The sequence below is a fragment of the Trichomycterus rosablanca genome, chromosome 8, assembly GCF_030014385.1.
Source record: "Trichomycterus rosablanca isolate fTriRos1 chromosome 8, fTriRos1.hap1, whole genome shotgun sequence".
Taxonomy (NCBI): Eukaryota; Metazoa; Chordata; class Actinopteri; order Siluriformes; family Trichomycteridae; genus Trichomycterus; species Trichomycterus rosablanca.
In genome coordinates, this window is record NC_085995.1 from 22,338,881 (window position 1) to 22,352,326 (window position 13,446).

Here is a 13,446-nt window from a genome sequence, read left to right on the forward strand (position 1 = left end):
CATGACGATTTATAACAAAGTAATGCCACTTGTGTTTCATATGTAAGAATTAAACAAAAGTAAATCACGGTACGGTGGCACAGCTGGCAGAATTAGAGTCCTGAGGACCTGTGGAGTTTTGCATGTTCAACAAGCAATTGAGTGGATGGTAAAATTAAATAAATGAATGAAATCAAGTGTTTTCCATAGAATTTAGGTCATTTCCTGCTTTTATGAACTATATTGACAGTAACAGACTAAAATAAACGTTAAATGCTATGATTTTTAGTGTAGACGTCTTCTACAATCACAGTGATCTCTTTTTATAAATGTAAATTATGTTTTACCACTGCTTTATCCTGGTCGGGGTCATGATGGGTCTGATTCTCTAGGCAAAATGCTGGAAATACCTAAACAGATGTCCAGTCCATCACATAACAGACTAACAGACACACAGACACACAGACACACAGACACACACACACACACACACACACACACACACACACACAAACACACAAACACACACACACACACACACACACACACACACACAATTTTAGTAGCTCCTGTTGACCTGACTGCATGTCTTTAGACTTGTGATAGGAAACCCACACAGACACAGGGAGAACATCCAGACTCCACACAGAAAGGACCCTGGCCACCCAGATGGGAAATCAAACCCAGGCCCTTCTTGCTGTGAGATCAGGCAGGCCAGTCCAGCAACTGCTCTTACAAACCACACTTCCAAAAAGTTATTTATTGTCTTAAATTATCTTTATTATCTCGAATCTAACGTCTAAATCTTACGTCATGTTTTACACACTTTGGTTACATTCATGACAGGACAGGTGGTTACTAGTTACACAAGATTGATCAAGGTTGATGTCGAACACAGTCATTGACAATGGGAAGAAACCCACACAGACATGGGGAGAACATGCAAACTCAACACATAAAGAAACCAGACCACTCCACCTAGGAATTGAACCCAGGACTTACTTGCCGTCAGGCGACAGTGCTACCCACTGAGCCACCGTAAACATCAGTAAGAGTAATGACCTCAACTGCTCATGTACTTTCCTACCTACAGTGCAGCCAGTTTAAAACAATTTGTTACAAGGTATGATGACTTGATTGGCACTTTAATTTTTTTTTCATATTTTCATAATGTTATATTAAAAGCTAATTTCACTATTAATAAAATGCAACTGCCTATGTTGGTGTAGCATTGATTAGAATTTTGATCGGATGTAAATCTGAATATAAAGGATTAATGCACACCTGCAAGACAATCAGAGAGAACCCCTGCCTATGGCTATAGTTTAAATCAAAATCATATTAAATTCTAATTTGAAGAGTCTTTTGTTAAATTGACACAAAAGGAGTTAAGCATTCCTGCCTATCTTTGTTTAAACCCTAATTTGTTAAATAAAAAAATAAAAAAAGCCTGGACATTAAAAGAAAACAATTCAAAACAAGTTAAACATTCTTCTACATATGTATTTTACTTTCTGCCATTTTGTTCTTCTCTAGTACTTCTATTACGTGGATTAAATCTGCATAAATTATCGTTTAAGTATGCACTAAACCCAGAAAATCTACAACTACAAAACTGTTATAAAGCCATTTCTAAGGCAGTGGGGCTTCAGGGAATCAAACGAGGACCATTATCTAGTATAATTATTATTACAGTAATTATGAAACCTGGAACAATGGTGAATTATCTCTGCAAAATTTCTTCTTAAGCACGTTGATGATTCCTTCAGGTCTAATGCTACAACCTTGTCAGACTATTAACCATCATTGGCTAATTTGGGGTTTGGGGCTGATTCCCACAAAAACATCAATGCCTACTGTCAGATGGAGGCACAAGCTACAGAATAAGCACGTCCTCCATATCCGTAGGAACTCTCTGTAGAAATCTGCTGCTGTCCAGTAAATGGAAGTGGCCATTTTTAAAATGCATTTTATCCCCATTTTCCTCCCAATTTAGCACACCCAATTTGTCTTCCGCTGCTGAGGGATACCCGATTGCATGTGAGGAGAGCATGTCGCTATACACGCCTCTTCCGACACGTGTACAACCCTCCTCTTTTCACCCTTGCATTCTGCACAGGTGTCTCTTCCGCCAATCAGGGTCCTTACACAGCTTATGAAGATCCCACACAAGACATAGTCCGGCCCCCACCCTGCAGATACGGTGGCCAATTAATATCTGTTGCAGGCACTGCCAATTGTGCTCGCCAGATGGCGCCCAGCCGACTGGTGGCAACGCTGAGGAGTTCAGAATCTCTGAGCTGGTGTATGTCCCGCTGCACCACCTGGGCGCCAAGCCAGCAGCCCTCTTTAGCAAGCATAGGTATTACAAGTGCACAGGGCAACTGGATTTATATTTGTATTATTATTTCATTTTGCCCCTTTATTTCCCAACCTAGTCATTTTAAACTCCTGATTGTGAATCCACTGCTGCTTGCACATCAGATCAAGGAGAGCCAGATCACCACAGAGCATATTTCAGCAGCAGAAAGAGACCCCAACCAAAGAGTCCAACCTTCCCTCCATTAAACACAGCCAATTGTGTTTCTGTGGATGTCTGGCTAGATGGGTGGCTCTGCTGATATTTAAACCTGCAAGTTTCTTTGACTGGTGCACCACCCAAGCGCCGTAGAACTGGATATACAGTACCTATCTGCTTGGACATCAGATCAAGGCGAGCCAGATCACCACAGAGCATATTGCAGCAGCAGGAAGAGACCTCATCCAACCTTCCCTCCATTAAGCACAGCCAATTGTGTTTCTGTGGATGTCTGGCTCTGCTGATATTCAAACTTGCAAGTTTGTTTGACCGGTGCACCACCCAAGCGCCGTAGAACTGGATATACAGTATCTGTACTGTAATAAAAAAAAGGGGGGGAGGTCACACATATATGCTTTAGGTTCATTACAATTAATGCTCATTTACCACACCCACATAACTGCACATCACAATTTAATTTTCCCTTTTTATTTCATAATACACAAGTTACAAGGATAAGGATCACTAAACACACTGAAAAACTCTAGATCACATATCCCTCATACATCCCACAATCCTCAGACATCAAAAACAAATGCACTGAAATAATTTACTTTATTTTTGACATACATTAAGTCTACAATCTCCTTTTCACAAATATATTTTTAAAAGAATGTACACTGCTCAATCAGATGCTATATGACACATGAAAATGTCTGGAATTAAGCTTATGCTTAACAAATCTTGTTTTTTAGGTAGTCTTCACAGCAGGTTTTAAAAGCAAGTCTTTTGCTGTTAAAACTGTCACAGTTCTTGTTTTTGAGGTAATAATACTATTTCTCATAATAGTATTGTTATTATTACTATTTTCTCAAAAATATTGTGAAGGATCAGCAACTACAGTTTAGGTGAGGTAGAAAGGAGTCACAGCAATAAAGATTAGCGGCCAAGTACAATTCACAGTATACAGCCACTGGCAGTAGAATGGATCATGATAATAAGTTCAGTGCCTTTTAACGTGAAACTGTTATAAACTGCCACCATTCTAATAACCTCCTCAGTAAACTTCATGTAAAGGTAATTGCTAATAATCATCTGCACTTTTTTCAAGACGTGCTACATCAGCATATTGAGTATTTGTTAGTTGGGAGCCTTACATGTTAGGTTTCCATGGCCCAAAAGCCTAAGATTACCATGCACAATTCCTGGTGTGGCTGGAGTGGTCTAAGGTACCAACCCTAACCCTAACCCTAACCCTAACCCTATTTTTTGCTGGAATTAATTAGGCATCACCATCTTTAAATTTGATGAGCTAATTAATTTATGGGCGGCTCGGTGGGTAGCACTGTCGCACAGCAAGAAGGTCCGTGGTTCGATCCCCAGGCGGGGCGGTCCGGGTCCTTTCTGTGCGGAGTTTGCATGTTCTCCCCGTGGCTGCGTGGGTTTCCTCCAGGAGCTCCGGTTTCCTCCCACAGTCCAAAAACATGCAGTCAGGTTAATTGGAGACACTGAATTGCCCTATAGGAGAATGGGTGTGTGTATGTGTGTGTGTGTATGTGTGTCTGCCCTGCGATGGACTGGCGCCCTGTCTAGGGTCTTACTGTATGATTTGCGGTTAAGACAGTGAGTGAGTAATTAACCAAGGACAAGAGAATACACCTACCCAAATACACTATTAGAAGAGCACTAATGGTTTGGAGATGTTGTAGTTTGTGATGGGCCACTTGGTCTTTAGTAAAGAATCATACAACTTACAAAGATATCAACCAACATTAGTACCTGTCCTAATGCTCTTGTTGCAGCAGATTGTAGCAAATCCCTACACTCATGCGGTGGAATACCTTTCCAAAAAATTGGAGGTCATTAAAGCAGCAGGGGGAGACTAAATTATTACTAACATTATTGTTTTTTTGTGTCCACATACTTTTGGCCATATATTGTACTTTCTAACACTGTAATATTTGCATTCTTTATTAAATGCAGTTTGAGAACGCAAAATACCTGAGTATTAAGCTGGTAGTTTTCTTATAGCTAGTATAGGTTTGGAGGTTGTATGTGTCATGGTTGGCAGTTTTAACACAATTTTAATCTAACAAAGCAATGGCTAACTGGAGTGAGGTTTGAGGTAGTGTAATAAAGTGGTGAAGCACAGCTTAAGTAAAAAAGGTACAAAATTAACCTGATCCTTCACAACATACAATACCAACAGTTTATCCAGGAGTTAAAAATGTAAGAAGTAAAAGGAATATTTGATCATGTAATGAATATTATATAGTAATGACATGTAAGTAGTGTAAGTATGTGTTCAATGGAAGTAAACATGTTCTAGTAATCGTGATGAAAAGATTTAGGAAGACGTTCATGAACCAGCACCGTTCACTGCCTAGGCTAAATCAGTGCAGGCTAATCTAAGAATCCAACTTGAAAGTGTGGTCACAGTAACTGGTAGGACATGAAAACAGGGAAGGCACAGGAAACAGATGAGCTATATAGGACTCTTGGCTTTACAACAGGATCACTGAGGGGGAAGATAAAAATACATAGGAAGCCACATTAATACAATAATATTTTTAATGCCTTAAAATATTTTCATTTACATTTTCAGCATTTAGCAGACGCTTTTATCCAAAGCGACTTACACAATGATCTGAACACGATGAGCAATTGAGGGTTAAGGGCCTTGCTCAGGGACCCAACAGTGGCAACTTGGTGGTGGTGGGGCTTGAACCGGCAACCTTCGGTTTACTAGTCCAGTACCTTAACCACTAAGCTATCACAATATATTTTTTTAAATATATATATACACAGTATATATATATATATATTTGTTTATGCATTTTCTACCCTTTTTCTCCCTTTTAGCGCGTCCAATTGCCCGATTGCGTCATGCTTCCTCTCCACCAATGTCGATCCCTGCTCTGATTGAGGAGAACGAAGCTAACCCACGCCCCCTCCGACACGTAAGTAGCAGCTGTATGCATTTTATCACCTGCACTTTGACGAGTGCAGTGCAGCTCAGCACTGTGTAAAGAGAGGACACACCCTGAGAGCACTCTTTTCTCATCTCTGTGCAGGCGCCATCAATCAGCCAGCAGAGGTCGTAATTGCATCAGTCATGGGAGAGAGACCCCATCTGGCTTAGTCCCACCCAAATCTGAACAACAGGCTAATCGTTGTTCATATGGCCGCTCAGCCTTAGCCGGTAGACAGAGCTGAGATTCGATACAATGCATTCAAGATCCCAGCTCTGGTTCCAGCGTGTGTTTTTACCGCTGCGCCACCTGAGCGGCCAATGCCTTAAAATCTTAAGTCAGTGTCATAGAATGTTTAAAGAAACACTTTTGCACATGATCCCAAGAACAACATAACCACAATAATGTATAAAAGTGGGAGCATCATGATATGGGGGTTTCTAAAAAATGTGAGTGATTTAGCAATTAGAAAGTGCTACAAGTGGGTTGTGTAAATATGACACTGAATCTGGATGGAATTACCTTATTTGCCCTTTTAGCATGTATTAACGCATCTCTATTTTAAGCAGTCACTTCTTGCCCTGTGGAAAAAAGAGCATGTTAGAATACAATCATTTATATTGATATTTATATTGATACACTTTCAAATAAAATAGACAAGAACAACTGCATCCACAAACAGTAGTGCCTTATTGGTCAATAGGTTTCACATCGAAATAAATGTCATGGTCAGTGTAAGGACAAACAATATAGGCCAGCCGTAGCCTAGTGGTTAATGTACTGGACTAGTAATCAGAAAGGTTGCTGGTTCAAGCCCCACCACTGCCAGATTGCTGCTGTTGGGCCCTTGAGAAAGGCCCTTAACCTCAATTGCTCAGACTGTATACTGTAACTATAATGTAAGTCGCTTCGGATAAAGGCGTCTGCTAAATGCACAAAATGTAAATGTTTGCATAACATGTAAAGAGCAATCAACAGTGTAAAACTGGTTGGCAAGTAGAAGGTCACACTGCAGCAAAATGATGTTAATACATTTGTTATGGCAAAGGGACACATGTCAAACTAAATCACCAGATTTCTTGGTGTGTCCCAAGGGGTGGTATATCAGGTCCAAAAATAACAGTCTTTATCCAAATGAACAGAAACTCAGTCAGGTTTTACTGCACTTTATGCTTACAGAGGGGGAACATATTCCACATGAGACTCTATCTCTGCACTGTCGATGACTGTAACATTGTAGTTTGGAACCTTTAGTCATAATTTTCCCACAGTCAAATAATGCAAAGCAACTGGTGCCTAAACTGTTTTTTTTGGCGTGATCGTATAGTGGAGACTCAAAGTATCTGTTATTCCAAGTCTGAAGCACTGCTGGTGGTTAGTGGAGCAGTGCTGGTGCATAACTAAGCACTAGAACTTTCAAAAATTAAGCATAAAACACTGAGAAAAAAAAGGTGAGAACAAAGCGAGCCTCCTGACAAAATAAAGCCTATCACTCATGTATAGAGAGAGATATGCACCAGCTAGCAAGCAATTACTGAACCTCTGGTCTTGGTACACTTTTTTTGCAGGAATTTTAAACAGTCGTAATGGACATTTGGTTTTCCAGATTTTGTCCATTAAATCCGAAATATGTTAAATTGAAGTTCCACTATATTAATATCACGTTCCCATGGTTTTTAAATAAGATGTTTAACAAGCTTATAGCTAAGTACACACATTCTTTTGGCCATATAAATTATTTTTTACTACAATGTTTATTTTAAATACGTAGATTAGAACACAATGCCATGGTTACCTGTTATCTCTGCTGATGGCTGCATATCATCAGGCATTGGGGTAACCTTAGGCTTTACTGCTTTTGGTGCACCTTCCAGTACAACTACCACATATTCATGCTTGGTCTCTGAGGCCGGTTCCTCTTCTGCTGTTTTAACTGGAGTAGTAGTCTCTGCCACGGCCTGATACTCTTCTTCATCTTCAGCTGTAGCAAGTGGTACATTTTCAACTACTGTGACAGCAGTGTCTTCTTCTACAGGGGCAGCTGGTTGCTCTTCGAGTACTGTGGCAAAGGGGGTTTGTTCTACCTCTGGGGCAACTGGTACCTCGTTATCTACTTGGGCAACCACGGATTGTTCCACTGCTGTTCCAACTAATACCTCTTCAACTACTGGTGTAACATTGGCTTCCTCGTCTGCTTGTGATGCTGGTACATTCTCAACTTTTGCTACAGGAGATTCTTCTGCTGCGGGTACAACTGACTTTTCTGGCTCAGTTTTAAGTGATGCTATATCCTCAGTGATTGAATCCAATGAATTGTCAGACAGTGAAGCTGCAGTCAGCTCTGCATTATCCTTGGCCTCTGCAAGACACAGCCAATAAGCTGGAAATTATTAAACTGTGTTATGTGTAGAAACAGTAATTTTTAACAGAGTATGGGGTAATTGAGGTACTGGCAGGTGGAGTATACTGTTAACTGGTAAAAAGCAGTACATTGTTTAACTGATTCAATATAATATGTGAAATAATTTGTCAACAGGACAAACATACTTTTGTTTTAGCACAGTAAACAGAGCATCCAAGAAACATGTTTAATAAAAAATGTGAAATATGAGACCTATTATATCCATTTTGACAGAATTTTTACTATAACCCACTATTGAGTTTACCTACAGCAGCAATGCTTAACTAGTACAGAGCCCAGCGTGATCTGGGATATGTCCATATGCTTGTTATCTAGAATTCTTCTATTACCTAATGTGATACCTCAAAACACTTCAACTGCAAACGGATACACACTTACTGACGACTTTATTGGAAGGCCATGCTGGAGACCCCCTTTGCACTTAAAATAGCCTCAGGTATTAAGATCAAAACAGTCTTTTAGGACTGTGTTGACATAATTGCACCATTCAGCTGTGGAAGATTTGCAAATTGCACACCCCATTCTCCAGTAGATTTGGTTATGGCCTGGTTATGGTCAGACAAGCAAATTGAACATAGTCATCTTCTTAGAACTATGAGGGTTCTTAAAAAGTTTCCGCACTTTCTTAAAACTCTATTTATTAAGAATTTCAAAAACAAACAAAATCACTTTTCTACACAGTCACCTTCCAATGCTTTTTTCCCCAGCGTCATACCAACTTTTTAATGCCATCAGCAAAAAAATGTTTTTAGTTGAGCGTGTAGCCACTGATGCACCACTGCTTTCACATCATCACATGAAAATCTTCTTCCCCTTCCAAAAAGGTGGAAATCAGATGTCACTAAATCTGGACTATACAGTCTCTCAGAAACGACCAATTACTACTCCTCCTGCCCATTGCTACCGGTCAGCTGGACGCCATCTGGCGGGCATATTGTCAGTGCCTGCAGCAGATACTAATTGGCCACCGTATCTGCAGGGGGGAGCTGGAATTTGTGTGGGTGTGTGGGTCTTCATACACTGTGTAAGGCTCCTGATTGGCGGAAGAGACGCCTGTGCAGAATGCAGGGGCGAGAAGAGGAGAACTGTGCATGTATCGGAAGAGGCGTGTACAGCGACGTGCTCTCCTCAGATGCAATCGGGTATCCCTCAGCAGAGGAAGACAAATTGAGTGCGCTAAATCGGGAGGAAAATGGGAAGGGGGGATGCATTAAAAAAACCCCAAAAAAAACGTTGCTCCTGGAAGAAACCCACGCAGACACAGAGAGCATTTTTTATGTAAACTCTACAGACTATTGTGTGAGAAAGTAACCTATCAGCAGTTTCTGACACAGCTAAACCAGTCTGTCTGACAACAGCAATCATACCATGGTCAGTCATTTGGGTAATTTCCCCCCATTATTATATTTAATATCTTAAACTTTATTATTTTGTGCCTTGTGCTGCTGCCACATGAATAGGTTATTACATAAAACTAGCACTTTTGTGTAATAGTCATTATTAGTCATCTTCATGTCTTTATGAATCAATTTTCATATAAATGTTGAATGTTTACTGGTACACGCTGTCTCACATAAAGAAAATGCCCCAATAACATCGCATTCCAGTGTAAATATGTCAGCATTATTAAGTTACAACTTGCTTAATAACACCAATACGTAACATTTAACTTGTAAAAATACTGTATCTAATTCATACCAACCTGTAAATAAATGTTGCAGTTATGTATTCTGTAAGTTGGTGCTGACATAACAAACTATTTTCTTTCATTTTTAATGGTGCAGCATTATTTTTCCCACCTATGTTGCACTTAACAGAGATTTACTTTTCTTCAGTCTTTTGGAAACACACCATGGAGACAAATGTATGTGGACACCTAACCATGATCTTGTTGGACTTTCTATTCTAAATCCATTGGCTTTAATATCAAGTTGTTTAGAAGGGTTAAAAACATGGCTCTATGCAGACCAGCAGTTTCTCCACACCAAACTCAACAAACTCATGTATTGAACTGTCCTTTGTGCAGTAATGCTAAAAAGGAAAGGACCTTTCTTAAACTGCTGCAACAAAGTTGAGAGAATATTAATAATTATTATTTATTACAACTTTTAGCAAGGGGTTTGGCTGAAACACCTAACCTCAATAATTAGGAGTGGTTTTCACATGCGTTTGACACTTTTTACTCTTAAGGTATACTCTTAGCAAACAAAATGTACTACTTTTTTGGCACTGGTTATCACAAAACCAATGGGCTAAAATAAAGTTACCGCAAATTAGAAACTGCTAAAAATCCAGGTGACACTGTCCACAGTCAAGATAACTTTATGGTGCGATAGGATCCGAGGCAGCCATTCAAGAAAGACCAGAGTTCCTGCTTATTTTTTGTTTACATAGTCAAACAACAAACTTCACCACAACATCAGTTGTTTTACTTGCCTGAAAACCTCTAATGATACGGTAATGTAATGTTTCTGTTACCATGGACACTTGCTCATGTTTCAGTTTTTTGTGGTAGGGTTCTTGGATTACATCTGACCATCAGGACAAAGGTGACAGTTTGAGTGTTCTGTACAACCTTGTCAAAGAGATTTTAGAACAAGTGCAGTCAAACTGGCCCCATTTATATGGGCACAAAGAATGTCCATTTGTAATCAATGCACAATGCATTTGAAAAATAAATTGAGAAAGTGTTATTGAAAAAAAATTCTACTTTTCTACATTTCTACTTTTGACTGAATTGTAGCTTTGGACCTACAGCTGGTCTTTTTGTGAGATATTAAGTAATTTATGACATTAAACCTAAGCAAAGCTTAATTTGACGCTTTCAAGAGGACTGTGTTACATTTCATGACATATCTTGGTTTTGGGATTTTTCCCTCCCCTACTTGTCTACTAGTTAGGTAATGGCCCGGATGTCAGGTAATGCCACATGTCGGATGCTAATTGAGGGACCAACAATGAAAACATCCTAAAGAAAGACATAAAGCTCTGCTATTTACACTAACATCTATTGGGGTGACTGCCCTGTCACGTCTACACTTGTGTATATACACCAAACTCACACGACATATACAGTATATACACACACAATGGTTCTTCAAAAAGTTTCCACACTTTTTTGAAACTCTATTTATTAAGAATTAAAAAAAAACAAAGTACATCACTACCAAGTCACCTTCCGATGTATTTTTCCCAGCGTCGTACCAACTTTTTAATGCCATCACCAAAAAATGTTTTTGGTTGAGCAAGAGGACTGTGTGTTACATGAGCCACTGATGCATCACATAAAAATCTTCTTCCCCTTAAAGCTTCTTTGAGTGGTCCAAAAAGGTGGAAATCAGATGGCGCTCAATCTGGACTATAAGTTCTCTCTCGGTCTCTCAGACACGACCAATTACTACTCCTCCCGCCCTCAGCGTTTCCAATGAAAATCTAAAAGTGCAGAAACTTTTTGAAGATCCCTTGTATATAAAATAACTATTAGTATGGCATGTTGAAATGTCAAACATTTATAATGTCAGTTGTAACTTTTGAAAACATTAAATACACATGTGGTTAGAGGAAGGACACTGTAGAGCTTGTGTACATGCACATGCATTCTTTCCAAGGACAAAAGGGAATATCTTTAAAAATGGCAAGCTTGTTTTGCTCTAACTCCAAATACTAAGTTGCTATTTAAAGAGTATGCTGCTAATCAGACTATTGGACTACTACACAAATTACTTATACCAGGCTTTACTGCCAAATATCACAAAGAAATGCAAACAATATTCTGATTATGTTTTCACTTTTTAAACTGTTTCAAAAAAGGATCGAATTTTGGGAAAAAAATAGACACAAGATATTTTGAGTTGTTATGGACTTTTATTAATCGTTTCAATTCTCTTGACCACTTTTATTACATGAGTAGAAGGCTGAATGCCTGAACAAATACTTGGTTCCTATTAATCTGCTAAGTTCCATTTAGTTTATATATACACTGTAATACTGAAGACTATGCACAATCAAAACAAAAAATAAATCATCCCACAACAAGCAGCTTTTGATTTATAGTAGTTGAGGCTCAGAAGTCAGATTTTAGAACTAAGATATTCACAGTAAAATTGTGTGTACAAACTAAGTGATATCTGGCAGAAAGCTTAAGGCCATTATAGAGTTAAATAAAGTAGTACTGAAAATTGTATTGCAACAGTGAAAATCAGATATAGGCGACAATATTCACATGCATATAGAGAAGGTGAGGCAGTTAGTGGCTTTAAGAGGTTAAATGTAAACAGTGCTTAAAGTGAATGTGTACAAGGACAAAGAGCAGAAACGTATATTAGTAGATTGAAGAAAAGAACTACCTGCTGGTGAGATCTTTTTGGTCACATTTTACAAAAAGCACCAAGTCCACAGTAGATTTTAAGGTCCCTGATGTTAAACTATATTATTTTTTTCTAAACTGGAGAAAGTGTTAACAAAAAGTAATGCATCGTCTTTGGGTTTCAATTTCTAAAGGTTTAGACATTTAAGCAAAGTCTAAAACTGGCAAAAGAAATCTACACAACGTATTACTAACAAAGACTCTCGAGTAATTAGATAGGGGCTGTGTATACAGAAGTAGATGTGTAAGTGCATCTAAAACCAATTAACCGATCATTTTAGCATTTTAATGTAATTAAATTGGAGAAGAACAGCCATGGCTCTCTACGCCCTCAGAGAGGCCTAAGATATTCTAAAAATAATATTTTAAAAGTGAGTTCTAATTTCATCTGCTTATAATTTTACATTCAACATTTAAACAGATACAAATCTAAGCAAATAAATGCATCATACCTGCCTAACCAATGTGTTGGAATGTGAAGCCTCTTTGTCTACCTATCAGAATTTTGCCACCTCTGCTATTGCTGGAGAGAATGATGGTGATTAGAGGTCCAGCTATAAATAGTAATTCAATTAGAGCCCAATTTCAAATTACAATTAAAATGATCATTTTCCCTTTAAATGAGTGGGCTTAGTTATTGCTTACTTTATGACAAATTCTATTCGTGGGGACACGAGCAGTGTGATGATGCAATTAATAAATGATCTATTTTGTTCAGATGATAACCCTCTTTGTGCTGTTTGCTTGTTGCATTTCTAAGGCTACACTTTGGTCTTAATTTTTTTTCTTCTATTTTATTTATACATTTTCTCCCATTTTTGCATAGTCAATTTGTCTTCCGCTGCTGGGGGATTCCTGATTGCAGTCGAGGCAGGTATGTTGCTGCTCATGCCTCCTCCAACTAGCGCGCAGCCCTTTAGCAGAACCCTTTTTCACCCCTGCACTCTGCACAGGCACCTCTCTATCTGCCTTACACAGCGTTTGAAGACCCCACCCACATAGTCCGGTCATCCTGCCCTAGCAGAGACGTGTCTGCTGCAGGCACTGCCAATTATGCCCGCTAGATGGTGCCCAGTCAACTGGTGGCACCATTCTGGAGTTCAGAATGTCTGCGCTGCTGTGATAGCGGAATATCGCTCTGCGCCACCTGGGCGCTTTTCATTTTTGTTTGTTATCTCTTGCAGTACTT